The sequence below is a fragment of the Moschus berezovskii genome, chromosome 20, assembly GCF_049115385.1.
Source record: "Moschus berezovskii isolate FMDL1 chromosome 20, NW_MosBer_1.0, whole genome shotgun sequence".
Lineage (NCBI taxonomy): Eukaryota > Metazoa > Chordata > Mammalia > Artiodactyla > Moschidae > Moschus > Moschus berezovskii.
This window is the reverse complement of record NC_142479.1, coordinates 71,577,291-71,588,077: the sequence shown is the minus strand read 5'-3', so window position 1 is coordinate 71,588,077 and position 10,787 is coordinate 71,577,291. Positions and strand designations below refer to the sequence as shown.

Below are 10,787 nucleotides of genomic sequence, written 5' to 3'. Positions count from 1 at the left end.
CTTTCTTTTTGACTTCCAAAAGATGTTGTCCTACTCAGGCAGGTGATATTTGCCTTCTAATTACTGTCGCGTTTGTGGCTTGACTTTTATGTTTTGTATCCTCTGGACATCTCAGATTCTAAGGACTAAAATCCTGAATGTGTTTTAAGTTCTTCTATTATTAATAAAATAAGACAGTGCATCTACACATTCAAAACTGGTTTGACTGATTTAAAAAGTGGCTCAACGGTAAAAGAACCTGCCTGCCAATGCGGGAGATGCAGGTTTGATCCTTGGGTCAGGAAGATCCCCTGGAGAAGGAAATGGCAAGCCACTCCAGTATTGTTGCCTGGGAAAATCCATGGACAGAGGAGCCTGGTGGGCTGCAATCCATGGGATTGCAAAACAGCCGTACAGGACTTAGTGACTAAACAACAACCACAGTGGATCCCATACAGAAGAAAGGCTGTGTCTTGAGCAGCCAAGACAATAAACAAGGCATCTGCCACGTTGTACATCATGGTTGTAGGTACAGCACTTCCATCTACTACTTCATCTTTCAGGTCACTGTTCTTGGTTAGACAGCAGCAGTATCAGCAGTCTATCTAGTCCTTTGACCTCTTTGACCGTTGGAAGCCATAAGGCCTGGCTTCCGAGAAGAGTTACAGGGCAGAGCTACAAGTCAGAATCTAATCCAGGCCTCTTATAGTCTGTTTCTGTTGCTGTTCAGTCACAAAGTGGTGTCTGACTCTTTGCGACCCCACGGACTGCAGCACGCAGGCCTCCCTGTCCTTCACCGTCTCCCGGAGCTTGCTTAAACTCACATCCATTGAGTCGGCGATGCCATCCAACCCTCTCATCCTCTGTCGCCCCTTCTCCTCAGGCCTTCAATCTTTCCAGCATCAGTGCCTTTTCCAGTGAGTCAGCATTTCACATCAGGGGACCAGATCCTAGCCACTAAACCAGTGGCTAGTGACAAGGGCCTTGGCCCTTTGGCTTTGCAGGACAGAATTCCCACAAAGACAAAAAGGGTGAAACAGGTAAAGTATTTATTAAGAGGAAAAAAGAGTATAGCACAGGTGACTAGACACACAGGTGGGCTCAGGGAGAGAGAGCCGCTGAGTTGCGTCCTCATGGTAGTTTGAATTATTTTTATGGGGCATTTATTCTGGGTTTCCTTTGGCTAATCATTCTGATTTGACTGGTTCCCAATCCATATTTGGTGCATATCAGGATCCTCCCATGTGTGCACACGCATCTGTTGGCCAAGATGGATCCTACCGCAAAGGCGTCTGGGTAGAGCATCCCTTGACATTGCTCCCCTTTGGCCTGCTAGGAGCGTTTTCTGTGCATGTGTGGTTGGGAAGGCTCCTGACTTTGGGAAAGATAGATATGTGGTCTGAGTCGGGTTCAGCCTCCTCCCTTAATTGTCCTGCTATTCTTGTCTTGGAGTTTCAGGCAATAGGGAATGAATCTCCAATTGCTTTACTCTGGGGTGGGAGGGCGGGGTGGGGATGCTGGGGGCATCTGCTTCCTGCCTTAATCACAATGCCAGATTATTTGTCAGGACTGCTATGCAACCAACAGAAGCGTATAGTAACATAGGATTTGTCACAAGGAAGGCAGACAAAGCAGAGGGTGGCAGGGCAAAGCCAGGGAAAGTTATTAATATAAACATGGAACAGATCTTGATAAGAGCTGCAGCCACTGAGCAAAATGTGTTTTTGTCTGGTGAAAGTGGTGTTAGTTAATCTACAATCCATTTTTATTTTTAATTTATTTTTTGATCAAGATAACATTGGCTTCTAATATTATCCCAGCTTCCTGTGTACAACACTGGTATTTCTACTTCTAAACGCAGTGTGCTCACCACAAAAATTTCAGTTTCCATTCATCTGGAACGACTGTTCAGTAACAGTTTGTTTTTTTTTTTAATAGGGGCACCTGAAAGTATGAATATGATATTGAAGGCACATTGCTATTTTAATAGAAAATCTGGCAGTCTGTAGAATAGTATTGAGATGGTTTGTTGAGATGAATTTAGCCAGCCTCTGCCAGTGTTAATTACATACCCAGTTTCATTTGTGGAGACAGTGTTCTTCTGTTTTATCTCTGATCTTTAATGTTTGTTCTTTTGTCATCTTTGAATTCTTCTTCAAAATAAGTCTTCTTAGACTTTTTCCAAATGCTGGCATTGACAAGAGTAGCCTATAATCTGTAGAGGGTTTGCAATGATTGACATGCCAGGGTTTGTGAGTGGGAATTTTGTCATAACGTGTGTCCCGCATCATCTGTAATTTTGTTTTACCAGTTCTGTAATTCAGACTTTTGCTTATTCAGCTTGAAAAAGCAGGTTGCTTATTCCTTTCTCTTGCTTACAAAGCATCTTTGTGAGATGGAAAAAGAACCCTGATTTGAGGGGTGCGTAAGGGCATATCTGTTGGAAAGCCTCTCTTGACCGTCATCTGAGCGTAAAGTGTTTCCAGCTTGCAACAATGATGGCGGTCTCTTCCTGAAGGCCTGTGTGACAAAGCCATCAGGCAGAGGCAGCGGCACTGCCTCCATCCTGGGCAAGCATCAGAACGCTGAGGTCCTCTCTGCGTGTAGGTTTCCCTGTAGCTCCAAGCAAGGCTGCTCCCCTTTGGCTGTTAGTGAGCAGAGACCCGGGATTCTAGTGCGGGGCTATGTAATGAAGAACAGGAATTTCATGGGTTTTCACTCAGAATTGACTCTGGGAGGGGTGGGGTCACCTGCACATGACCCAGGCGCCATCCCTCATCATGACCCACCTGAGCCGGGATTTTCCATTTCTTAGCTTCAGCTCTATTGTCGTGAGACCCCTACATAGTACACACAACCCAGGAAATAATCCTTTGGCCACCTGGTGCAAAGAGCCGACTCAGTGGGAGAGACCCTGGTGCTGGGACAAATCGAGGGCAGCAGGGACAGAAGAGACAGAGGCTGAGATGACTGGACGGCATCGCTGACTCAATGGACGGGAGTCTGAGCAAGCTCCGGAGATAACAAAGGACAGGGAGGCCTGGCGTGCTGCAGGCCACGGGGTCGCAAAGAGTCGGACTCACTGAGCCACTGAGCAGCAACAACCTGTGTTACTATAGGTTCGCTGTTTTCACTAGAATACCTCACCTCCTCTTTTCTGGACCAAACAGTCTCTCACTCAAGCTGGGACCCCAGTGCTATCTCCGCTGACACGATTTTCTTTGTTTCCCCCAGCAGAACCAATTGTTCCCTAATTTGTGCCCCTACAGAAAAGTATCTGAATTTTGGACCTAGCATTCTTTCAAAACAGAGGAATGAACCCAATTCTAAGGGTCCAGAGAAATCACTGAAACAGTCGTGACGGGTAATTTTCAATTTAACAAGCACTTTATCATTCTTATTATGGTCCAGGCTTATTGTGTTTGCAAATATTAACTCACTGACTCCACCTAGCAACTGATGAGATAGGTACTGTTACTCCTCCCACTCACCCGATGAGAACACATAGATGCTCAGGGTCACACACGGACCAGGATTTGAACCTCGGTGGTCCAATCCCCCAGTCGATGACCCTGTCAACTCCAGCACTACATCGTGTCCTTCTGATGAAGGCCAGTCTTCAGGGCATGTATGACAGCAGAATTTCAGGCGCATGGAATTGTTTCAAAGCCATCAGTAGGGGATCAGTCTCCCTGTTGTTCATGAGCCCATGCAGCCATAGAATGTAGCCACTAGGTTTCCTTTGACCTGCGGTGTTGGCTCAGAGTAGCACAGGATCTCTTTACTCAGGTAAAGCAATGGCCAGAACAGTGTGTTCTCAAGGGAACCTGGTGTTTCCCTGAGTGGAGGAGTTGGCCGGGTCTCATATGATTTATGAAGCCACATGCTAAATGGAACCCCAGTTGCCCGGAGACTAGGTGTTTCTATACCCTACGGTTGCCCAGGGCATTTCCTAGGGGTGGAGCTCGGTAGTTGAAAGTCCACGGCTGGGGCATGACTCTTGCTTCCTGGAAAAGTGGGCTTTGAGATGGTTCAACATGATCCAGAAAGTGTAGGCTGTATATAAACCTCCATCTTTTGGGGTATGCACTTCTTCATGGTCAGTTACCTTTGGTGAATATATACCGACTAAAGATTAATAAGTTTGGACTATGGCTAATAATACGTTTGAGTCTTTAGGCTACTATTCCTTTGATGAATGCTTTGCTAAATGAGATGAGGAATCATTACAAATATAGACTAATCCTGCACTTCATGTTTTAGTTCTGTGTTTTCCTTCTGATTAGAAACAATTATTTCAAAAGTGGTACACATTCACTATGTACTTACTATTCAAACATTACAGAAAACAGGGCAGATTATAAAGGCCTCTAAAAATAGCTTCTCAAAGACAAGTGGAACATCAGTTTGATATACTCCTCTCATTTTAATGCATGCAATAAATTTATACACATATGTTTAGCATATTGCTTCCTGGGCAGTAAAGAATCCTCCTGCCAATGCAGGAGAAGCCAATTGGATCCCTGGGTCAGGAAGATCCCCTGGGGAAGGAAATGGCAACCCACTCCAGTATTTTTGCCTAGAGAATCCCATGGACAGAGGAGCCTAATGGGCTACAGTCCGTAGGGTTGCAAAGAGTCAAACAAGCCTGGGAGACGGAGCCTGCACATATTTATCATATTATTATTGATGATAATTTTAAATGAGATTATATTCTATATACTGCTTTAAACTGTGCTTTTTAACTGCTGCTGCTACTGCTAAGTCGCTTCAGTCGTGTCCGACTCTGTGCGACCCCACAGACGAAAGCCCACCAGGCTCCCCTGTCCCTGGGATTCTCCAGGCAAGAACAGTGGAGTGGGTTGCCATTTCCTTCTCCATTGCTTTTTAACTAAGCAATAATTATTGAGTGCCAAATCATTCAGGAAGTACTCCATTACATAATCTCTCTTGCATAAGGGAATCCGGTAGTTAAATATTGCCAATTTTATACCTCCAAAATGTTCTGTATTATAATAAATAAAACAACATTTGACATGGAAAAAAACTGTCACTTCAAGGAAAACAGGATAAGGTTTCTCTAAATTTCATCCACCTTAATTTTGCAATGTTATTGACCACTGAATTGAACCAACAAATTACACAAGAACTTTTCTATTCACCTTTAATTTAAAAGTGAAAGTGAAATTGCTCAGTCAAGTCCCACTCTTTGCGACCCCATGGACTGTGGCCTACCAGAATCCTCCATCCATGGGATTTTCCAGGCAAGAATACTGGAGTGGGTTGCCATTGCCTTCTCCATAGACACATGACCTCCCTTCAAATCAAAAAACAGAAAACAAAACCTTCGCAGAAGTTCCTATTAAACTTTCAAGGCAAATAAGTTTAATAATTTAAACACACACACACAAATAGATGGAAAAAAACTCTTCTAAGAATAAGATAACAATGGCCAGGGTTTACAGTGAATTCCTCTTTTATTAGATCTTTGCCATCTTCCCTAATTATTTTTTAAACACTTTAGAACGTCCGGAAATTTCCATACAGGGTAACTTTCCTGTAAGGAGATGTCGAAAAAATGTAGCACCGTCAGGAGACAGGGATCAGCACGGGGCAGAGATCACCCCAGTGAACAAGTATTTGAAGAATATGGCTTATAGCCAGGGCAACAGAAAATAGACCAGGTCTCTGGTCCCTCTCCTCCTCCTGCTCTCTCCCTCCCTCTGCACGAATATCTGCAGCGTGGTTAGAAAAGAGCTTTCACTCTCTTTCCTCCTTCCTTTCTTTTCTCCTCTTTCTGTCATGAGGGCTACATTAGAACTAAAGAGAAGACAACTCAAGGAACCAGATCGCAATGTAAGGAGACTTACTTGTGGTCATACATGAATAAAATCGGTCGTTTTCACTGGATGGTGGTAAGGATGATGATGCTGGTGTTATGAACAATACGAAAAATAATAATTAAGCTGTACTGATCATCGTTAAGTGCATTTCCTGCATTATCACAGTGAATCTTGGCAAGAGCCTCATGAACTATTTCTGTTATCCCCACTTTACAGATTGGAAAATCACAGCGTTAAAGCTTCTTGCATGTGTCTTGAGATCAGCCTGGGTGCAGAGCTGAACTACACCACAGAGGCACACCTCAGAGACTAACTCGTAAGCACGTTGCTTTGTGAGCGGTAGTGAATCATCTGTTCATCTGTTACTTAATTGGCCATTGAATCATCCGTATAAATATTTAGTAATCTCTCCAGCAAATACTCAAAGCCATTGTGATAATAAGAACGCAGTGGGATTCAAACAGCTGATGACTCTTTGGATTAGATCTCATCGGTTTCATATTTTACGACCAATCAGACACAAAAGTCACAGTTTCTGAGTTGGCAACTTTAGAAACCTTCTTCAAACATTTTTGTAATTAGGATGGCTCCTCCCTACACACACATACACACATCATTTCAGACCTGCTTCCCAGTCCTGGTACATGGAGCACAGCTTAATAATCAATAGACTCTTTCTGTCTGCTTTAGAACTATAACATCTGTTTTGTTGATTAATTTATTTATTTTGGTCACACCGTGAGGGATGTAGGAATCTTAGTTCCCTGACCAGGGACTGAACCAGTGCCCCCACCCCACCCCACCCCAAACTGGGAGCTCGAAGTTTTAGCCACCGGACCATCAGGGAGGTCGCGATAATCAGCAGACTTTGGAAGATGCCCTCCTCAAGGCAGACCTGACACAGGAAACCTCTGCTTGTCTTCAGAGCTGCCTTTTAAAAAGTCTTTCTCATCACAGTGATGACAAAGAGCAGCTGTGCCTCTTTGATGCTCCTCCATTCGTTCACTTAAAAGAAGGACTTCCGAGGATCAGAGCCGGGCAGCCACTGTGGGGACCGAGCCTCTGCTTTAAACATCCTCAGGACCCCATGTGTGGGGTTCTCAGAAGAGCGTGTGAGCAACATGAGTGATTAAGGGGCAGCGTTTCATCACTGAAATAATGAATATGTTACACAGTGGCAGGTTTTCCAAGCATGGAGTGACTTCTTAGTGTGTATAATATACTTCTCTTCAAAAACACACATTGGAATACTCTGTATTTTCTTTGTGTTCCAGAGTGTGTATGGGTTTGACTCTGTGTGTGTGCATTAAATCAGGGGTCCCCAGCCTACTGAATCCAATGCCTGATGATCTGAGGTGGAGCTGATGCAATAATAATAGAAGTAAAGTGGACAAAAAATGCAATCGCTTGAATCATCCCCAAACCATCCCTATCATCCCCACCCTGACCCTTGGAAAAAATGTTTTACACGAAACTGGTCCCTGATGCCAAAAATGTTGGGGATTGCTGTTAAAAGATATATTTCCTATATTTCCCTTTCTTAAACTGGAGCCAAAAATTTCTGCGTGGGACTCATCACTTAAATAAAACAAAGTTCTACCTGAATAGGCTCTCAAAACCTGCAGAAATATGACAAGAATAATTAGAAATAATCATGAAAAGTTTTTTTTTAAGCATTTAAACTACTGAATCTCAGACAACTGCTAAATTAAAATTCATCACTCTGGCAGAACTATTTTACATTAGCATCTCTTTTACAAAATAAACCTGTGTGTGTTCATTTTATGTGGATTCCTTTTCAATCTCCCCTGCCTTTCCCAAGGAACCAACTGTTAAAAGAACCATAACAAGAAACCCCTTTGAAAAGACAGTGCATTTGATTATTTTTATGGGTGGCACGTTTTTATTTCAGTAAGATGATTTGTTTCCCAATGGAGTTCACTAGCATTAAAGCCAGCTCTGAGTCCTGGGTTTCAGATAAGTTGACAGTGAGGTGGTTCTGATAACATGTGATTACCCTGGCACTTCCCTAGCAGCCCCTGGGGCTATTTTCCATGCCATTCAATTAAAGGAGTTTCCATCGTGACTAACATTCTGCGCTCTGAAGAGCTTTCATCATATGGTGCAGGAGGCATTATTTTAAAATAGAATGCCTGTAAGAAAGCTCTTTCCTTTCCTCCCATTGTGAGATGTTCCTTTTAAGTGTACATCACCCAGACACTGTCCACTTTCTTCTTTGACTCCTGACAGCGTCTGCGTTTCTCCTGAGAGGTCAGCCTCTAACGCTCAGACGAGAAAAGGAACAGGGAGCTTCGTGGATCTCAGAGTGCGGTTGAGGGAAACGTAAAGAGCTTTGGCCCGGCCACTGCGTCCGCGCCCATCTCTCAGCAAACCTTGCTTTCCAGGCTGACTCTAACACTCTGTCACTCAGTTGTGTTTGAATCTCTGCGACCCCCTGGACTATAGCCCGCCAGGCTCCTCTGTCTGCGGGATTTTTCAGGCAAGGACCCTGGAGTGGGTTGCCATTTCCTCCTCCAGGGGCTCTTCACTACACCAGGATGGAACCTGCACTTCCCATGCCTCTTGCATTGCAGGCAGATTCTTTATCCATTGGACCACTGGAGAGGCACTTCCAGGCTAAAGAAGACACTTAAAATACAACAGTATTTCAAGAACTGCAAGAGGGTGAAATAGCTTAGTCAGCTCCCCAGAATTTCCTGTTTTGGGAATTTAAACATAAATTAATTCACTAATTATGGTGACTAACGACATATCTGTAAATATTTACCTGTGTGACATTCAGATTAATAAAGAATATATTAAAATCTCTATATAGATTCTAAATCTACAGATTTATAGATAGATTAAAATCTATATAGAGAGACTATATTAAAATCTATAAATCAATGAAGAACAATAGCTGGGTTCCCAAAGCATATAAAGGGCTGCTTTTTTAATTTTTTAATCTTAAACTGAGATCCATTTCTCAGGTTGATGGGAAATGTTGAGGTTTGACATGGTGAGTTAGATCAAAATAATCCTTTGGGTAAAGATGGCTTTCTTTCTTATTTTGGAGGATGTTTACTTCCAAGATATATACTTATAGGTATTTAGCCTGAAAGACTCAAGAAATAACCTGAAAAGAATGTACATTGTGATAAGTATCTTTGTTCTGAATTACAGAGACTAAAGTTTTGATCCAGAAAAGAAGACTGCATAATTCACTCAGATTCATGATTTTACTTTAAAGCCAATGCCATTGCCAACTGGTTACTTCTCCAACCTTTTCATTGCAAACTTCCTTTGAAATTGCACAACTTCTCCATTTCTTAAGCATGAAGCATTGACCTCCAATCCTGTGTACTGAGCTCCAATACTTTGGTCATCTGATGCAAAGAGCAGACTCACTGGAAAAGCCCCTGATGCTGGGAAAGACCAAGGGCAAGAAGAGAAGAGGATGACAGAAGGAGGATGGTTGGATGGCATCATCAACTCAACAGAAATGAATCTGAGGAAACTCTGAAGACAGTGAAGAACAGGGAAGCCTGGCGTGCTGCAGTCCATGGCGTCGCAGAGAGTCGGACATAACTTAGTGACTGAGCAACAGCATCATGACCTCCAGTTATTCTCAAATGAGGATCTTTAGGAAAGCGATTTTATCCATTGCTAAAAAGCCCACTCAATCATAAACATCTAAGAAAGGAAATGGCATTTCCTCTTCATGTTCTCCCTTTCAAGTTCAAAAAGGGAGGAAAGAAATTTCTGTATGAAAAGCCCTTTGTGTTTCAGCAGCAAATAGATGTAGCCTGGAATGACACATTGACACACAGATTGCTGGGATCCTGGAGAATCGTGAGCCATTTCAAATGACAATTGTTCTAAACAATCATTTGAGTCACAGGGAAATTTGTGTAACCGCTCTGCCTATTCTGTTAAGTTCAACTTTTGGCAATTAGTGGTGTCCTTCTGATGTACTAACCCTTGAATAACATGTGCTCACTTACTTTTTCAGTATTTTTGAGCAGCGTGTCCTTACTTCAGAACAGCACAATATATGTTTTTTTAAAATATCTTCTTCACACCAGTATCATTCCTTTGTTGTTCTATGTAATACTCCGCTACCAAGAATCACAAGACACTGATTATATTAATATCACGTGTGAAAAAATCGCTCCCCAGCCACACCTGGACGCAAATAATTGTAGTCTGCCTCAGCACAGCACACCTCATTCACTTTTTCATTTGTAACGTAACTTTAAAAAAACGGTTTAAGTAAAAAGAGCTACTAATCTAAACCCCTTTATCTCCCAAGCTCGCAGCCCCCCAAATCCTCTCTATCTTCCAAAACCCTACCCAGGAAAAAAAAATACATTTATAAAAAGACAGATTTTGCTGAGAGTTTTTTCATCTTCTTTCCTTCCTGTCTTTCTGATGAATAGCTGAGTAAAAGATTCTTTGTATGATAATAAATATCCAGACTGGAAATTTCACTTTGTCTTTTGTCTTTAACTTCTCCTTTGCATTATGTTATGAAATAGATGGACTTCCCTAATGGCTCAGATGGTAAAGAATCTGCCTGCAATGCAGGAGACCCAGGTTCAATCCCTGGGTTGGGAAGATCCCCTGGAGAAGAGAGTGGATACTCACTCCAGTATTCTTACCTGGAGAATCCCAGGGACAGAGGGGCCTGGCAGGCGACCATTCTTGGGATAGATAGACACAGTGATGCAGTAAAACAAGGCACCTTCTTTGCGCCAGATTTTGTCCTTTTCAGATGGAGCTCTTTCGGAAAGAGACAGTAGAAAAGTCAAACCCATCATAGGTTTGAGTGGGGCATTCAGCCCTGCTGTCATGGCGTAGCACTTGCTGATAAATTCGCTCTATTTGGCTTTAACACAAAGCCTGGGAAGTTCTTAGCACAGAACCTAGAACTGGGTAAACAGTCATTACAATGAGCATTTTCTA

At 42.8% G+C, this 10,787-nt stretch overlaps 1 long non-coding RNA gene across 1 annotated transcript; it reads left to right on the top strand.

Annotated features, from left to right (window-relative positions):
• The first annotated feature begins 3,963 nt into the window (after nucleotides 1–3,963).
• On the top strand, nucleotides 3,964–10,183 carry LOC129538141 (uncharacterized). The gene is made up of 3 exons (XR_008682167.2): nucleotides 3,964–4,092; nucleotides 6,039–6,138; nucleotides 9,006–10,183. It is a non-coding gene; the product is annotated as an uncharacterized LOC129538141 (long non-coding RNA).
• The last annotated feature ends 604 nt before the right edge of the window (nucleotides 10,184–10,787 follow it).